The sequence below is a fragment of the Macrobrachium rosenbergii genome, chromosome 6, assembly GCF_040412425.1.
Source record: "Macrobrachium rosenbergii isolate ZJJX-2024 chromosome 6, ASM4041242v1, whole genome shotgun sequence".
Taxonomy (NCBI): Eukaryota; Metazoa; Arthropoda; class Malacostraca; order Decapoda; family Palaemonidae; genus Macrobrachium; species Macrobrachium rosenbergii.
This window is the reverse complement of record NC_089746.1, coordinates 61,863,388-61,884,174: the sequence shown is the minus strand read 5'-3', so window position 1 is coordinate 61,884,174 and position 20,787 is coordinate 61,863,388. Positions and strand designations below refer to the sequence as shown.

The following is a 20,787-nucleotide window of genomic DNA, read 5'->3' as shown; positions in this document are numbered from 1 at the left end:
AAAAATAAACAAAACAGACACGTGGGAGGGATCCCTTTAGCGGGGAAACGTTGTTCTTCATCAGCTAACACTTTGTTCACCAACTGAACATATAATGAAAGTTTAAGATACGAAGAAAAGTTTAAATAGATCACTAGGACACTTACAAAGAACAATAAAATATACGTACATATACATACTATTTTCCGGAAATCATAGACAACTATGACAAATAATTAGTATCTGTTCCATGAATTTAGGCTTATGGTCAGAATACTGCTAGGTATGGATAGCAACAAAACAATTGTCAACACTTGATAAATGCCAAGATAAAATTTGCATGTTTCATTATAACAAAATGGGATCCAAGCTCTTTGACAAATGTTTACATTATTACTATAAAATGATGTCATTTTGCCTTATGACAAGATTACAGTTTCTCAGTTTGGTGTTACGCATCACACATACATCGTTGCAGAGATGTTTCCTTACGTCCCAAAACAAAATATGCTTGCGTGAAACCCTTAGTGCTTATTCATATGGTTACAAACGTTGACAGGCATTTTCGCTGCATGTCTACTGCGCAGTTTAGTTTCGCATTACACTGAAGCCGATGACTTTTCGGCAATTAGCGACCTACGACATCCGTGACCCTATAAAATGTCTAATGTCCAAGCGAATCTAGGCGTTTTTTAATGCCTGTGTGCTATTTCTTGAATATGTTGTAAATTTCATAATAAGGGTATTCGTATGGTACCACTACGTTGCAAGAAGTTAGCGACCAAAGTATCTGAATCGTTGTCGATAGAAACATATTTCTTTTGCTAACGATGCCATATTTCTTATAGCCTAAAAATTTTGAATGACTATAACTGGCTTACCTTGATTACGAAATGCGTTCCAGTCACTTCTAAATTGTGTTGACTACATCCACTTGCAGTCACACAGTTACTTGGTTAAAAACATTCGACCTCGTTACCTGAAAGATCACATTCTGTTATGAAAACTAGTAATCTCACCAGAAAACAGTAACATAACATTAACAAAAGGAAAAGTAACAAATCTGAGAATACTTTCTGTCTCACAGTGTTAATGCAACATTTACGGATTTTTCCCGTTGAGATAGTTGTTTCCTTTAATCATTTTCTAAAATATCAAAGAAAAATTATATTAAAAATACTCATGAACCTTACGCTACATTTACTCAAGACTTGATCCTGCTTAGCAGTCTAAACGAGAATTTCATAAATACATCTCTCTCTCTCTCTCTCTCTCTCTCTCTCTCTCTCTCTCTCTCTCTCTCTCTCTCTCTCTATATATATATATATATATATATATATATATATATATATATATATATATATATACACATACATTTTTTTATAACGTAATCAAAGATAATAAAATTTCTAATTAGCTTACATGTCAGGCTTAGCGCAAAGTGGCTCTGACCGTGACTGCAGCCATTTCTGGAAAACATTTTGGATAAAAGTTTCCCATTCGACTGAAGACTTGAAATTACTCGAGTAAACAAAACACTCGAGGCAGGACAATGATGCTTCAATTCAAAGGTCCTCTTTGTCCATTCCTGTTCTACCTTCTCCTTTCATCGAGTCCCCAGAATCCATATTTATTTTTTCTATTCGAGACCTTTCCTTTCATCACGGAGAACGCGTAAGAATTTAAGATTTCTTTTTTGTCTTAATAAATGGGCCAGTTGCTAGAAATCTGAGAATAGAGAGATAAAAATGTGGGTGCCATTTTTATTCCAGTCTTCTTCTTATCGGGGTTTTTCAAGCAGTAGGACTTAAGCGTCACAATCATCCAGGTTCTCCTTTCTTGGAAACGACATTTACTCCTTAAAGTTTACTCTTACCTTAGAGACTTCTTGGTAAAATCCGTAAGACAGCAATAAGTGAACAGTTCGTTGGCTTATTCTGTGGAAATTGGTAATCCTTGGGTTGTTCGTAGTTGAATGGCAGGTCCCTTCCCTTCATTGCTAAGGGTTTGGAATTCCCTTCGAGCCTCTGTTTTTCAGGCATCTATAATTTCCTTCCTTATTAAGATGGGTTCCATCGCAATTTATAAAATTTTGCATATGAATAATTTACTGTGACTGACCTTCGCTCTATAACAAAACAAACAATCAAAATATGTTAATAAACGAACTCTGAAAATCTTTTACAAACAGTGCTTGAGATTTACGAAGTGGAAGCTAGTAAGAGGAATCACACTGACTCAACAAAATCTTACATAATGCAAATCCTTCAGTTAGCATGGTGGATCAACGGAAGTCAAACGAGATACTAAGTGGAAAGTATACTTAACAGGCAATTTATGAAAATTACTTTCACAGTAACTCAATTACACACTCTTATGGAATGTGACCAAATTATTTGAAGTAAATAAATGAGAGTAAATATACACACGCACACGCGCGCACACACACATATATATAGTGTATATATATACATATACTAAAAGGGAGATTATTCAAGTATTGAACTTTGTAAATGGTATGCTATACGCCACCATGAAAGACGATCATTACCGTAATAAGAACACAGCAATTTAAGAACAAAGAAGGAGCACAGTCTAAAATACGCTTTTATCTTAAATTTCACAAAAAAAAAACCAGTGCAATATCAGATGACTCCGTTATTCATTTCAGCCATTGACATTTTTTCATCTTATAATCATCTAAAGTGCTGAATTACCCCGACTTCCCATTACGTTCAGACCGGAACTGCTGTAAGAAAGGTGATGCTTATCCGTATAACATCACGCTAATCTTTGAAATAGCAAATAAAATTAGACTTATTAGGATGAACATGGTTTCGACAAAGTATGTCAGAGTATTCATCTTATAAAGTCACTTACTTTCGGGAAAAAACAAGGGTGAGATACTGTCTTTGGTATTCTAATAGAAATAATTCTCTCTCTCTCTCTCTCTCTTTCTTATACTTTCAGGCTAATCAATGCTCTAACTCACTTTATATCTCCCCCCTTGTCACAGTTTTATACATCAAGTTGAGAGTATTTCTTTAAATGCAAAGTACTGCATAAGCAATAAAGGAAAATTAAGCAAATGAAGGGAAATGAAGAAAAATGGGGAAATGAAGAGATGAAGGAGAATTGTAAATAATCCTTTATTCGGGAAACCAGAAAGAACGTTTGAGATGCAAAGATTCTTGCAAAAGCCATAAAAGAGAGAGAGAGAGAGAGAGAGAGAGAGAGAGAGAGAGAGAGAGAGAGAGAGAGAGTGTGTTGGCGACCATTCATCTTGTAGAAGATGATGGTTTTTAGATGGCAGGGAGAATGGCAAAGGAAGAAAAAAAATCCCATTCATAAAAAGGGAAGGATTAGTAATGGCTGAATGAGATGACGGGTGAAGCGATGGATCACTCAGAAGTGGGGGAAGAAAGAACGGAACGCTCATGCACGCACGCACAAACACACACACACACATACACACACATATGTGCATATCTTATATGTATAAGTGAGTGTTTGTATGTTTGTGCGCTATATAAATCCTAACCGCTTGACCGATCTACACAAAATTTGGCACGTGGCCATCATTTGACCCAACTTAGATAATAGGGTAGGTTTCAAACCCGTACCCCCATTTTCCCTTCTCTTTGTTACTTAAGTGGTAACCGCTTGACTGATCCACACAAAATTTGGCATGTGGCCATCACTTGACACAACTTAAATAAAAGGGTAGGTTTGAAACCCATACCCCGTTCCACTTCCCCCTTCCCTTTGTACTTATGTGGTAAATAAAGGATTTATTATCCCTCATTACACAGTAATACCTGGATAAATGGGACAGTCACTACAGCAATACCTGGATAAAAGGGACAGTCAGTGCAGTAATACCTGGATAAATGGGACAGTCACTACAGCAATACCTGGATAAATGGGACAGTCACCACAGTAATACATGGATAATACACACATATAAAATTATATATATATATATATATATATATATATATATATATATATATATATATATATATATATAGAGAGAGAGAGAGAGAGAGAGAGAGAGAGAGAGAGAGAGAGACTACTGTAAGTCTTTTATATATGTCTCTCCCTTTCTGTTACATCTAGGGGTATTGCGATATGAATGATGAAATTTCTGGCAGCAGAAATACTATTATTCATGCTTTTTTGCCTCAGCTATCATTCACTGTGTACGGCATAACTTTGAAATAAGACAAATGAAACTGAACTTTCATTTACATAATATTATATGAAAAGGTTTTTTTTTATACATGTATCAGAAAAACTCAATTTTTTTCTATTTTCCTATTGCAGTATATATTTTAGTCACATTTCTGCATCATATTTCCTTTTTCATATCGTGCTTGTATTTTCTCTTGTGCTTTGGCACGCAATATCATTAAATAAAACTTGCAAAGTAAAAATACTGGAAGTAAGGTTTATTTTGTCTTGTTTTTTTATAATAAGTTCTATAATCCCCTGCTGTTCTTTGTTTCGGCACGCCACTGTGATTTCTACGCAGTTATGTCATTATCTGCGTTTCTTTGAAAAGTCTTCTTGATTTTGAACTTTATTTCCTCTCAACTTCTTTCCTTTTTACAAATTCATCACGTTTTCATGTAAGTTTTCTTCCATTTTGATAGATTTGATTAAGTAGGAAAAGTGTACTTCTTCATGACTATAACTTCTGTGTTCCCTGATATATTTTACTGCTTCTCTTTCTAGAGATCTTATATTTTCCCGACCATAAAGATATGGAATATCTTTTTTATAATCCACATATTAAACTTCTTAAATACAAATATCCTCGTCATTTTTCTATTTTGTCATTTCCTATCGGTTATCCTATCAATGAAATGTGTAATTTTCCATTTAAAACGATTCACCTTTAGCGCTTCAACTGAAATATGTAATATCTTCTCTTTAAAAAACTCCCAATTACTTATGATATCCCTTGTATGGAGTGCAATTCAAAAGCCTCTAAAATGAAAGTGAAATTCATCAGTAAACTAAGTTTATTCTTGTATATTTCCACCTAAGTTCCTCCTCTCTGGCGAGCGTCTTCCACTCCCTGGCAACATAAACCATTTGATATGACTTTCCCTCAAAACTTTTCCATTAGTCAGCTACCCGAGTCTTTATCACTTCACAAAGCATAATTCTCTTACAGGATTCGGGATATAGAAAGTGAAGGGAGTCGTAGCTTCCTTCCTCACCACTGAATTTTGATCCGCCAAAAGCATATTTTCCTTCATGATTTCACTCAACAGCAACCTGAAGTAAATTTACAGCAGATCCGCCCAAAGCATATTTTCCTGCATGCGTACACTCAGTAGCCACTTAAAAGTGATTCTTGAACCGCCAAAAGCAACGAATTTATCTAGAATAAAAGGATTTCTGTCAAAGTTTTAGAGGAAACCAGGCTTCGGAATCTCTTTTACATGGTTCAGTTTTTATATATGTATACTGTGTCGTATGTTCTTCATTATTTCAGTGACAAGGTTTCCAGCAGCTTTCTAATATTTCTCTAACGATTCAACAATTACACACACACACACACACACACACACACACACACACATATATATATATATATATATATATATATATATATATATATATATATATATATATATATATATATATATGTATATAATACACATACTATATGTATACATATATATATATATATATATATATATATATATATATATATATATATATATATATATATATATATATATATATATATATATCATTGTAAATATATATTCTGAAAATTTTTTCATAATATGTATCATGAAATCTAGTTTCGCTTCTCTCTCCCTCTCAAAGGATCTAAAAATCTGCATGAAATATACTTCAGTACTCATTAAGTAACTGTCATTTTTCCTAGTAGAAGACCATTTCATATATCAACTTCCAAGTTCAGTGGATCCCTTCCAAATAGCGCTGCGGTTTTTTTAAGGATAAATACATCATTAAGGGTAAATATACACTAAACAAGTAAAAAATGCGCCGAAGTTTCATCGGCGCAATCGAGTTTTCTGTAAAGTACAAGGCTGTATGAAACTCTCAGCCGCGGCCCATGAAACTTTCAGCCACGGCCCGGTGGTGGCCTTTGTTGTCGACACCTATAGCGGTGCCAGACACAAGATCATGGTTAAATTTTAACCTTAAATAAAATAAAAACTACTGAGGCTAGAAGGCTGCAATTTGGTATGTTTGATGATTGGAGGGTGGATGATCAACATACCAATTTGCAGCCCTCTAGCCTCGGTAGTTTTTAAAATCTGAAGGCGGACAGAGATAGTGCGAACGGACAGACAATAGCCATCTCATGAGTTTTCTTTTACAGAAAACAAAAAATTGGAACTGACTGCAGTTGATCGGCCATTTAAAGGCATTTTTGTAACTATCTTCATACTTCGTTGCAATATGGAGTTACGCAGTAAAAACATTCCACAGACATTACAGTTTTTTGTAATCGTTTTTATAAAATTCAAAACATATTCTAGAAAATATTAGCCATTAGTATATTACCTCACTGAAAGTTTATATAAAACCACTAGGACATTAATTGGAAATTTTCAGTGTTTAATCTATTTTACTTTTGTGTTGTTTCAGGTGTAGATATAAATAAAACAAATTCCCCCCTCTCTCTCTCTCTCTCTCTCTCTCTCTTTCTCTCTGCCCTTTCAAGTCAGAGTTTATTCTACCGTTAACCCACACTCAGCATGGCCCAAAGGGATGTTTCAACAATGCAACTGAGTTTTGATAGTAATCGGTTATGGCGGACATAATGGCCTTCTGTGCAAGCCAAGACTGGGGGATCTTCACATGATTCAACTCGGGGCTGATCACTGAACACAAATTTTTCTCTTTCTATATTATGATATATTCAATGGTTTCCTTCATTAAGCGATTAAAATCACCCACATATACGAATAAACGAGGAGCACACACAGTTATATTTATAATATATATGTATATGTATAATATATATGTAAATATAAATATATATATACATATACATATATATATATATACAAATAAATATATATATATATATATATATATATATATATATATATATATATATATATATATATATATATATATATATATATATATTATATGTGTGTTCGTAACTCATCCCCACGAAACTGAAATTCTAAAGAAGATTCTTCAATGAAATTAATGTATCATTTTGAGTAATAAATTCTTTTTTTTACAACAAAATCGTGTGTGCAATATTTAAACTAAAATCTATGTCATGGCATGGGAATGCTGCCAGGTTTTAAATTTAAAATATTCGACAAAGAATTCTAAGAATTTTAACAATATGATTTGTTTCAAAAACCTGGATATTATCAGATATGAGAAATGGAGCATCGCTGAATTTATGCGTTTTTTAGTTATTGGTATTCAGCGTCATAAATATAAAAAAAAAAAAAATCAAAGGAAAAAATGTATTACATTATATATTATCAAGGGTGCAACGTAACGTTCCATGCAGAAATTTTCATGCTTCAGGAATGAAAAAATGTTGCAATTAAAACTTTCCACATAAATTCATAGCTTCTCTTTTTCTGTTAATGTGGAGTCAAGACATAATTCCTTCGATTTATTTATCATTCCTCGTTTTCTTTAGGGAATGTCCAAAAATGGTGACAAAACCAAAAATCAAGCGAACATAACAATTTCTCCTTTTTCTTTGTAAATTTGCTTTTAGTTTCACCATCGTCTCAGCGTTCGAAGCACCCACAAACACACACACACACACTCTCTCTCTCTCTCTCTCTCTCTCTCTCTCTCTCTCTCTCTCTCTCTATATATATATATATATATATATATATATATATATATATATATATATATATATACATATACATACATATATATATATATATATATATATATATATATATATATATATAAAGCCGTTTTCTCCGATAGGCACTGGCTCCATAGAAGAAGAAAGCAAATGTCACGACCACATTCAAACTTTAACTGCTGAATTAATGATGGGCCTCTATCTAACAAAACACTAGTAAGGACAGGAGGGATTCTATGATGAAAGGTGCAATGATACGCACGAGTTGTCAGAAAACTGTATCTTAGCGTGGTTGGTCATGCGGAGAAAGTTCAGGACAAAAGGTTGGTAGGGTTAGAGATGACCTTGAAAATGATGGACTGATGTCACTGAAGATCTAATAGATGGGAATGGTCTCAGCATAAAAAAAAGTTGAGAGATGTGTACAAGGTATATATACATACATACATATACTGTATATACATGCACATACATATATACACTGTATATATATATATATATATATATATATATATATATATATATATATATATATATATATGAAAATGAACACATATAGCAATTTGCATTTATATAAATGTTTGTATTTGTTTGAAAATATGATTTTTACCCTTAGATGAAGTACGCCTTTATGTGATCTCCTTTCAGACTAAAATTCTTTGGAATGCCTATCAATTCATGGAAATTCTTTTCAATGAGTTTTCATTATTCTATGAGAATTGTTAATGAAAAATGATGTCTCAGGACCCTCACTGGACCCATATAGTAACTGGTATATCGTTTTCAGCCACCTCTGCCTACTTAAGCTGAACACTGAGCATGGAGATTGTCTGTTCAATTCTTTTCCTTCCTTCCTAGGCCCTTCTGCTCAGTGGGACCTGCTGCTATAAAGCTTTCTCTCTAACTAATGGGTACAAGCTTGCTTAAAGGACGTGCAACTCTGCCTGGCCTTTCCTTTCTTTCGGCCCCTAGAAAGTGCTGAATGTAGCAGATCCATTTCACAGTCAAACCAATCTTACGTGACCTTTATTGCGTTGTTTTTGTTTTTTTCTCTTTCTACCGCAGGTTGCGGGCTGCCCTAGAGAAAGAGTTCGCGCCAGGAGAAGCCTGGCTTAATCTAGAACGAACGAATGAACAGAGTTATTCCGGTGGGTGCATGCACTAGCGGATGCACGTGCCCCTCTTGGAAAATAATGACAAAAACAATGATAATAATGAAGATTTTGATAAAAATAACATAAATGGGAAATATAAAAATGGAAAAATCTTTTAAAAAAAATTCTTTAGAGAAATGATAATGAAATGTTGAGAAAAAATAATAATAATAATCTTAATGATAATATATATATATATATATATATATATATATATATATATATATATATATATATATATATATATATAATGTATAATACACATATATATATGTATGTATAATATGAAAATTGGTGGCGCCCCCGTGAAATTTTTCTGGATCCGCTAGTGGGTGCATGATAATATAAGTGCCTAACACTCACATCATAATGAGACAAAAAAAAAAAAAAAAAAGTCGACACCTTGCCTACATGTTAAAGTACTGGGAAAGGGATGAATGAGTAAGAGTGTGGAAAAACCCAAAAACCCTCAATAAAATGGCTGAGGTGTTACAAATTTAAAGAAAGAATAAATGGGGTTTTTCCTGAAATAAGATGGTCTTATTTAAAAAACTAAGCTCTTTGAAAAAAGACAAGTATATAACCTATAAAAATAAATAAAAAAACATTAAAAATGGAAAAAAAAAATAGTTTGAATATTGGTATATTGATAGGAATTTAAATAAATTAGGAGAACATGCAAATGAAAGGGAAAAGGATAAATACGAAAAAAATGTGACTGACACAACAAATTAAATATAAAGGATGAAAGGAAGAACACTGATAAAAAATAACAGGCGGGGAGACGACACGGCAAATAAGAGTCACATTTAAAAAAAAAAGCACTTCATAGACTCTGCAAGAAAAGAAAAAGCATTAGACATGGAAAAGAAAATATCTTTAATTTGATATATCTGCTCTTCTTTCTCTCTCTCTCATCTCCATATATATATAAATATAAATAAAAGAAATATGTCGGTGATATACAATATTAAATATATATAAATATAACATATAAAAATATATATATTCATACTCAAACACACATTCAGGGGAAAATATAGACTATATAGAAAGAGCGATATATAAATATATATATATATATATATATATATATATATATATATATATATATATATATATATATATATATATATATATATATATATATATATATATATATATATACGAGGAGTGTTCAAAACGTATCCGACCTTATTCATAAAAATTACTCGTATTCAGACACAACGATCTTACACTAATATCCTTCAAAGTAGTCCCCTTGGGCTGCCACACACTTCTCCCAACGGTTATACCATCGCCGTCGGAAGCAGCGCTGGAGCGCCTCGTTTGAGATGGCGGGATGCCTGGTCCGTCGCATTCTGCAAGATGTCTTCTCTGGACTGAAATCTGGTCCCTACCAGGGGCAATTTCAGCTTGGGGAAAGGCCAGAAGTCACACTCATAAATTTGAATTGCGCAGCTTTTCTCAAATCTTTTCATTTGCTCTCTCTCTCTCTCTGAAGATTTGGCAGCTCTATCATGATAAACCAACCGCCCATTCTTCACATTTGATACAGTTTCCTGGCCAAACACGACACACCCTGTGCTTCATCAGGCTCCCTAGTCTCCCGAAATGGCTCCAAGTGACTTCTGGCATTTCCCCCAAGCTGAAAAGGCCCCTGAAAGAGATCAGATTTCAGTCCAGAGAAGACATCATGCAGAATGCGATGGACCACCTGCTTGTCATCTCAAAACAGGCGCTCCAGCGCTGCTTCTGACAGTGGTAGAACCGTTGGGGGGTGGCCCAAGAAGACCACTTTGAAGGAGATAAGTGTAAGATTGTTGTATCTGAATATGAGTACTTTTTATGAATGAAGGTCGGGTACTTTCTGAACACACCTCATATGTCTATATATCATATATTATATTCATATATATATATATATATATATATATATATATATATATATATATATATATATATATATATATATATATATATATATATATATATATATATATATATATATATATATATATATATATGTCATATATATATATATATATATATATATATATATATATATATATATATATATATATATTTCTATTAAATCTAGAAGACTCTAACAAAATACATACAGATATTCTAAGGAGGAGGAAATGCAACAAGATAAGAGCCCAGAAGAAAGAGAAGCGATTACAAAGGAAGAACTACGAAAACGAAAAGCCCGAAGAGAATGCAATGAAGTCTGCAGGCAAAAGAGACTGAATATGCAAATGCGGGGTTTTAACATGCAGGCTGTACGCAAGAAATGGAAGCATGCACGAGAGATTCGTGGGCACAGTGAGACGCATGACGTAGTAAGAAAAATGAACGGTATGGAAAGCAGGGAGATAATGTTGAGAAAAGGGGGAAATTCCCGACTCATTTCCTTTCAAAAGAATTGAGAAAATATAAAATGCAGAGGAAGGTGAGGAAATGGCGACATGAAATAGTAGAACGAAAATCACGTTGAAATTCAAGTCAAAATGTTGGCCACCCTCGTTGAAGGGATGTATCATGTATGTATGTATGTATGTGTATATATATGTGTATATTATATATATATGTATAGTGTATATATATATATATATGTGTGTGTGTGTGTGTATTATATACACACACATATATGTATATATATTCATACCTACATACACACACACACATATAAATATATATATATATATATATATATATATATATATATATATATATATATATATATATCATACATGTGTACGTGTATCTGTGTGTGTGTTTGTGTGAGTGTGCGCACGGGCGCATGTGTGTGTGTACACAAGTACCTACTTTACAATCCTTGTTAGTTAATAATTCAGTTGTTGTCGATATAATTGCAATATTCGAACATGTCATCGAATAAGGTTAATTTTAATGGTTAACTCCATTACAAAATATTTACTGTAACGATGCTTCAATAAACAAATGCAATTACTATAAAAAGTCGTAAACGTGTAGGCAACAGGAATAAGTGCTTCGCGTCCTTAGCAGAAATTACAAAAGACTGCAGGAAAGGCATAACTATCGAAATTGATAACATAAAATTATGCAATTAATCTCATGATTTCAATCTTGGATACCGTAAGAGCAATCCAGTAAAGCAAAAGGCTGGAAATTTTCCGAATAAGTAATGGAGGGACAAATCTCTCTTGAAAAACTAATGAAGTACAGTACGTCTAAAAATTACATCAAAAACGTCGGAATAAAGGTCACAGGGGATACTGAAGTTAACATAGAAGTTGCTGATCTTCTTGGGGTTATACAGCAGAAGAAGCCGTTGACTGAATTAACTGTAAGTTTTTCTACATTTATTTATGATTATACAAACTTCTGTTCAGAACTTCAGTTCCTGGTTAGCCTATTTATTTATCTGCTTTTACTCCGACACCTATCACAAGTCTTGGGAACTTACATTTCTTACGATCGATCGATCGATCGATCGAGAGAGAGAGAGAGAGAGAGAGAGAGAGAGAGAGAGAGAGAATCATTAGTAAAGCGAAGAGACGAGCGAGATTTCGAAGAGGAAGAGTGGAAGGACTCACGAGGCAAATGAAATTATTAAGAAAAAATGAAAGAAACGCACTTTTCTCTTTTTAAGAGATTTTTCGACAGGTAGGATATATCTAAGGATAATAGCTTCTAGGTATTATATTTTCTTTTAGAATTTGTTCATATGAACAATGATTGCAAGGACCATAATATCCATGACATGCCCGTGTTTAAATGTCGATGTGATTTCACTGGCAGAAAGCAATCAACGAACACATTCATAAAAAAGCCCAAAGGTCGGAGCATTTAGGTGTAATTAAAGACAAAAAGTCTCACTTACCCTCCGGTCTTAGAAAAAGACGTCTTCTAACCAATCACAGAAATGCCAGAAAGATTCCATTTCCTCTTTATGAAGTTTCTTCAGGCATCACAGATGAGATAATCAGCTTACAGTCGTGTCTAAAGGCGAAAGCTGATCTGGATTTGATGGCAGGGCTGCAGAGACCCGAATCCGGCACTTCATTGCATTACCAACAGTTTAGTATCTCTCTTTTCTGTCTTCGAAAGTAGGTATTGACTGATTGATTGATTATGAAGTTCAGGTCTTGCAGACCAAGCGCCGGAACCCATACAGGATTATTCAGCGCCATAATGAAGGTGAAATATATAAGTTAATGATATGACTGATAATGAATAGGTGAATGATGACATACTAGTAAAATTCAGTGTTAAAAGATCTTACTTTCCAGCCTCTCTAACAATTGTTTCATAGTGCAACCGTGAGGTTTTCCTCCTGTTACCCCTTAAAAACCATTTACTCTCAAATTCCATTTCAGTGCTGAATGACCTCATTTGTCCCAGTGCTTGGACTTTGGTCCAAAGTTCATATTCCACTCCATTCCATTTATGACTAATTTTCTGTTCTCCTACCGTCACAAAATTCGCTGATGAATAACAACACTTTCCCGCTGACATATTTTTTTGTGGAGGAGAACATCAGAACTGCTCATAGCAAACGTTTTTCAGCGTGGAATATAAAATACGAAAACATGCTGAAAACCAGGAACGACGAGCAAAGACATAGACTGGTATATTTTGAGGGTGCATGGTCATGTTCAGAGAATGGGATACCCTGTTTAATTTAGAAGTCAAAATACGGCGGGGCGAGGAATCTAGCAAACGATATGGTGCTCGAATATCACAAGTACTGAAATGAAATGGCCATCAAAATCTTAATCGGGAGCATGGGGGACTAGAGAAGGACGGATTCACACGCAAACAAACACACAATACATACATACACACACACACATATATAAGTGTGTGTGCGTATATTATGTGTGTGTGTTTGTGTGTGTGAATTAATTTATTTGCTTTGAAGAATGTTCGGTTTACCGCTGATGAGGTATGCACATGTAATGAAAAGTATACAACAATATTTCACTCAAAGGTGAATGTTGATAAATATATCAGTCCTCTGAAGATGACTAAGCAATAAAGCCGATACCCTGTGGTGTTTCATATGTATATGCTATATATATATATGCATATATATATATATATATATATATATATATATATATATATATATATATATATATATATATATATATATATATATATATATGTATGTATGTATTCCTCACAAGAGAGTCCAGCACCTTGGCACATTTTAAAACTAAATATGATTTTCATTACGTTTTGTTGAAAAACTACGAATAAAAGGGCCGAGGAAGAATTTTTTACAGAAGCCATAAATATGCTTTGCATTTTTCAGATGCTTCCGGGAAACTCCAGCATACCAATTTCTGTAGCCTCGAGAGAACGGTCCCTCTGACATGTCGTCTCTCTATATGTTTTTTTTCAAACAAATGCCTCTTCCATAGCATGTTTTCTCGTATGAGTTCCAGGGACTCAGAACTATTTGTAAAGAAAACATTTATCTTTGTAAATGAAACAAAAAGATGGAAGAATTTAAATTTAATTATGGAAGAAACGTTCCGAAATATTTCTATATACTTATGAAGATATCGTCAAAGAGCTCAGTGCAATTTTACAAATCGGAGAAAATTGGAAAACACACAGAATTAGATCTATCTATGGCTAAAATAATCTATTATCTGAGTACATGATAAATAATTATAAGGATGATTTTAAAATATAATTCTAAAAACAACATACAAGCGGCATAAAATTATTAACTGTTGACAGATAAATTAGGAAAGAAATCGGTATATCTCGAATACTCATAATCGGCAAAGGAACAAAGAGCATTAATTAGCAGAGCAATGAAGCATAAAACCAAATAATGAGACATAAAAAAAAAAATTTAATCAAATTTTCCTGCAACATCTTTTGTAACGAACCTTTGTCGGGCCAGGAGTTTTATTCTTGCACTCTTACCTTGATTGCTTTTCAATATTGGACTCCCAACTCCTACCTATAGTAAAATGTACACTCATACCCCCTTTTTTTTATTTGCATTGCAACCAGTAACACTTCAGTTCCTTTCATCTTTAACTGATTATGCCAGTACAGAAGGGGGTTGGACACCAAATCCAAAATTATGGAGAATTGGTTTTATAAACGGAAAACAAAACAAATGCATATCAAATAGATGCAAACAGACTGATGCCACACACACACACACACACGTATATACATATATGCATATATATACATATATATATATATATATATATATATGTATATATATTATATATATATATATATATATATATATATATATATTATTTATATATAAAATAATAATATATTTTCAAAGTTCATGGGTATTTTAATTTGTCAAAGTTCATGGGTATTTTAACTGCTGTATACAGAGACACAGAGAGAGAGAGAGAGAGAGAGAGAGAGAGAGAGAGAGAGAGAGAGAGAGAGAGAGAAACGCATTTTAAGAATTTACCGACGCAGACCCCTGTAACAAAAAGGCATATAAAAGCTTTGGGGCAGAAATAAATAAAAGCAGTTGACAAAACGCTGATGGGACTTACCTCCGTAAAAGGTCGTCACTTTTTAGTGTCTTTCTGATTGAGTATTAACCTGCGCATCTGTCATTGGGCCATTTTATGTCCGGAACACCGCTACTGGCTTCGGTAGTCATTTACTTTTCATCTGGAAATTTACAGAAGTTTGATACCTTATTTTCAGAATGAATACAAAAAGATATCTCAGCAAGATGCTGTTTTCAAAACTGCAAATGATGTTTATGTGGAATCTGCTCTTCATTTTGGTATGACATAATTTTATAATTTAGAAAGGCAGCATAGGTATTTTTTAAATAATTTTTTTTTACATCCTTTCATAAATTGTTCATTCTTCTGGTATACTGCATTGAAAGTTCTTTGAAAATTACTAAAAGTTTTCGAATAAATCGCAGATTTGAGCATTTTTCCTGTTTCTGAAGAAAACAGATATGGAAGTATTTAAATGAAAGGATTCATAGAGAAAAAAGTTATACTGTCAGTGAATGCGAGGCTTTTGAAACCGTGCATCAGAAATCTCTTTCTCTCTCTCTTTTTCCCAAACCTCCACGTCACAAACTGACCATACATCATCCCATCGTAACGTCATTGTACAGTTTCCGTCAAGGACCTGCCGAAAAAGCGAGGGTCTAATGAAAAAAGGAAGGGGGGGGGGGTAGAAGGCCCCGAGTCAACCCTTACACATACTGATGGTGTTTCGAAGGCCTGAATTATTGCCAATATCCGTCGTGGAATGCCTCCACTAACAGATCTCTCTCGGCCTCTTCCAGATTTTTTCTCAAGTGTCTTTAGAATGTGGATATTCGCGATCAGAGACCCTGGAAACTGTAACGCCAGGTATTGCTTCATTAGCCGATAGATTGCTGAGCAGCTAATTAATAATTCTGATTTTATGAGGAAAGTCGAGCACCATATGACGTCAATCTGCATTTTATATTAATTCGCATTTCGCTTAATGAGTCACTAATGATGTAAATATAAAGAACGTTATGAATTTTTATGAAATGAGTTCCTTTTTGCGCCCAGTTTATTTTATATCGCACAAAAGAAGATACATAAAATGACGATAACTAAAGATGAAGCCTTGAAAATGTTCTGAATGGGCATTCTAACATATTTTTTTTTAGTGAATCACTTACGCTTGGGAAAAGCTGGGATGTATTAACGAATCATGAGCTAAAGCTTTAGTCAAATGACGGTAGAACTTGAATGTAAGGATGTAGGCGATTTGCAAAAATGGATATTTCAGCTCTTCACACCCTTTCTCCATTTTTCATAGATGAATTATAAGTAGAGAAAGTTACAAGGCGTAAATCAGGGAGCCAAGAATAACAGTGATATACAAATTGGATGAATCTGGGCCTCAAGTGGAATACTAGCTTAACACCTGGGTTCAGAACAAGGGTTTAAAATAATAAAAAAATTGGTGCACTCACAAAACTTGAATGGGGAATAAATGTGGAAACAGAAATATATCCGGACATAAAATATTTAGGAAATAGTCTAATAATAATAATAATAATAATAATAATAATAATAATAATAATAATAATAATAATAAATGAACAGTGAAATAAACGAAAATTGTTTATCAAATAGCTGTGAATTGTGAACACAGCACTAATCTTACACTGTGCCAACTCACTCTCTCTCTCTCTCTCTCTCTCTCTCTCTCTCTCTCTCTCTCTCTCTCTCTCTCTCTCTCCCCACACGAACCCACATATTTCTCTACGAAAGCATATCATCCTCCGCTCCCACTCCCACTATCTCTTTATTACCGACCCTCTCATACACTATTGCTAGAGGAAGCTATGGCAACGTCTCCTCAGAAGAAAGGAAAAACCAATAACCTTGAAAAAAGGATATTGGCTTTTCCTAAATTTACCACATATCACTGGCGTTCCGTACCCATAATTTATTGGTTACTTCACAGCATACCACAGCATCGACATTTTTGTGATTTTTCTTTACGTAAATATGCTAGCAAAAAAAAAAAAAAAATACAAAGCAAATTTGGTTCATGTCAAGATTAGCGAACCCACTCGCAGCAGGGTTCGCTATTCTTTACAAGAAGATTATTGAGTTCGTTATTCTTTACATGGGGATAATCGGGTTCGCTGTTCTAGACATGAACATTTCGGACCAGACGCTTGATCCCCCAGGGGCTAGTACTAAACAAGGCGAAATACATTTTACCCTAGAGGGACTAGTACTAAACGCTGCGAAACAGTGTGGATGAATCACTGTTTCGCCGTGTTTAGTACTAGCCCTAATGTGGAATTGGAGTTTGGACCGGAAAGGGTTGGCCATTCTTTACATGGGGATCAATGGGTTCGCTGTTCTTGACTTGGTGATGTAGGGTTCGCTAATCTTGAGATGATCCAAAACTTATACATCTATAGACTACTAAACTGATGACAAATATTTACATCACGATAAAGTCAAATATACATGTACAATTTATAAGTCAAGCAGTAATCGTCAATTTGAAAAAGGATTTTATTGGAAAGAAAACATTTGGGGTTGAAAAGACCACAAAGAAACCAAGCAATACTAGTCTTTAAAGAACAAACGAAGAATAAAATTCGCCCTGAAAAATTTACATTTTTGTAAAAAAAAAAAAAAAAAAAGTTGAAACAGCTTAAACCTTCACCAAATTTGGTTTTAATCTGGAAGAGGAATAATCTACTTAGTCAGGTGAAATGTTGGATGATTGTTAAAAAATATGTATAAAGGTTTACCGACGAATAACGTCATTATTTATTCCCCTTAACTGCTTGAGAATTGCCATTGCTCGTAATAAAAATCGAGACAAAAAGAGTCTAGTAACTCTCTCTTGAGGAACGATGCGAGACCTTATTAAACAACGATACGAGACTTATTAAACAACTCTACATCAAAGCTGGAATTCGAGCTTCGCTGATTTAACAAGATGTTTAGAAAAGTCAAGATGAAGGGCTTTTAGCATTAATCTTAAATGTCCAAAATAAATTACGCCCACTATCCAGCGTACAGTCTCTCCCTTCTGAAGGTGTCAAACAATGTCATTCTGGGTTCACATCATTCTTAATATGTTTCTTGGATTAACATGAAAGTTGATATGGTAATTCCTCATTTACCTTGAACAATTTTGCAGTTAAATTTGATAAATTCTTTCATTTTATTAGATTTGTATTAAAATTTGAAATATTTTGTAATTTAGGTGAAATATTTTTAGATTTTTATTTTGAGGTTCAGTTTCACTCATTTATATATACAGACGTATTTTGAAACTTTCAGAAGGGGAAAGGCAGGTAAAAGTTCACAAACTTTGACGACGAAAAAGGAAAACAAAATTTGAATAAAAAATGTCCTTCGTTCCTTCACAAAAAAATTCCTTTACAGAATTTTTCTCAACTTTCATTCAACCCTAATTCGATTTAGCGGGAGTTGGAGACCCAAATAGAAGGGACAAGGGCGACCTCCTTCTCCCCCCTGGGAACGTGGTTTGAAGTTTCCCCCCGGGGAGCTGATGGGTTATTTTATCTAATACATTTGCCGTTTTCATAACTAATCGACTCAAGGACTTTACAGAAGTTTGTTCTCATATATTTTTTTTTTTATTACTCTTTCCTTTCGTTCCTTAACGCAGCTGAGAATAAACAGATACTTCGGATCATAGAACACGCATTCTTAGAGTACATTTCTTCTCGTTGTCTGAGATTTGCAAAGGTCATCAATGTTAGTACGTATTTTTTTTTTTTTGCTCTTTATGATTTTTACTGCACTTTGTTTTTCTTTATCAAATAATTTTCATGCGCTATTACTCTTTCCAGTTTTAAAAACGGCAACAAACAAGTGGAAAAATACTGAGAAAAAAGGTTTTAAAAATAATAGTTACTCTTTATATTTGATACTCTAAGGTTTGAAAAAGTTAAATATCGTGGGTATATATATTGCTGACTCTACTTTTTGAGATAATTTTTAAACGATTCTCAGTATCACTGGGTCGTTATTAAAATCATGAAAATGATAACGGGTTTAATATACTGGATCTTATGGCGTTTGCTGGTACATTTTTTGCAATTAAATTGCAACTTTTTTCGTCACAAGAGCTGATTCCTGAGAGAAGGCAAGACAAAGATCGCTTCCTCATTCAAACTTGAACTATTAAAAATTTGATAAACTACCTGTGCAGAAAGCTTCCATAATATAATATAATATAATATAATATAATATAATATAATATAATATAATATAATATAATATAATATAATATAATATAATATAATATAATATAAAGAAAATTGCCAGTGTCAAATAGTTAGCTATAAAGACATAGGTCTTTATTTCTGGAAACGAGTCAGGACAGAAAAAATAAAAAATACAGGAAATGTAACTTTCCTCCAATTCATCGATAGCCTCTCGTTCGAGAAATGCTTGGGAAAGTTTTAAAAGGATCTCTTGTATTACTTGTGAGAGAGAAACATGGCGTCGCGGCGTGTTACCAAGATAGCGGACATAAATATTGCCTCCACGAGGCGATCGATTCGAAAACACCCAACTACGTCTTGGAGCATATCTGGGCGGTCCGACCTGACCTCGCTGGCTAGACGTTGAGAGAGATTTCTTGGAAATGATGAGAGCCAAGTAAATAAAACAGGGTATATTTATGGAGGAAACGGGTACAAACCACTTCCAGATGGAATAAAATAGTCTATAGGGTTTAAAATAACAGTATTTTGCGCGGTTTCTTGTGAGTGAGGGAAAGGTGGAAAACTAATGGTAAGGAAAAATGATCCATGTCTCACATTAAGGTTTCCTTCCTCAGTTCATCCGAGCTCTCTCTCTCTCTCTCTCTATTTTAATATACCATTTTGGCAGAAGAATCGTTTTCCTTGTTACAGGGCGTTGAAGAAAAGGGAAAATATTGTCATGGAGGAATAAAGCCTCTTGGTAAAATGACAGAAAGGAATGGCTTGTAACTTTTTACCTACATATCTGATATTTTAATCAACCTACTCCTTGTACGACTGAGGTTTTTCACTCTCATCATAAATTAGAAATTACCTCGTAATTTTTTCTCTGAATTAATATTTTGAGACTAAATAAAGCTATACTACAAGACTGCCATATTAACGAATAAAAATGCATAAGGTCCAGCCTGATATGAAAGTTAAAGTTCATTTATAGCCGTTATCTATGATAAAAAGTATATAACTCTAAGCAAAGGAATTAAGTTTACCAAGGTTTAGAAATAAGAAAAAAGACAGTTGCATATACTGAACCTTTT

General features: G+C 33.8%; 1 long non-coding RNA gene across 1 annotated transcript in view; it reads right to left on the bottom strand.

Moving 5' to 3' along the window:
- Positions 1-20,787, bottom strand: part of LOC136839639 (uncharacterized) — a 251,738-nt gene that overhangs the window by 42,949 nt on the left and 188,002 nt on the right. Inside the window, exons 7-8 of the long non-coding RNA XR_010853425.1 lie at positions 15,525-15,645; positions 861-958 (exon numbers count right to left, since the gene is read on the bottom strand). This is a non-coding gene — a long non-coding RNA (uncharacterized lncRNA). The remainder of the gene's footprint in view (positions 1-860; positions 959-15,524; positions 15,646-20,787) is intronic.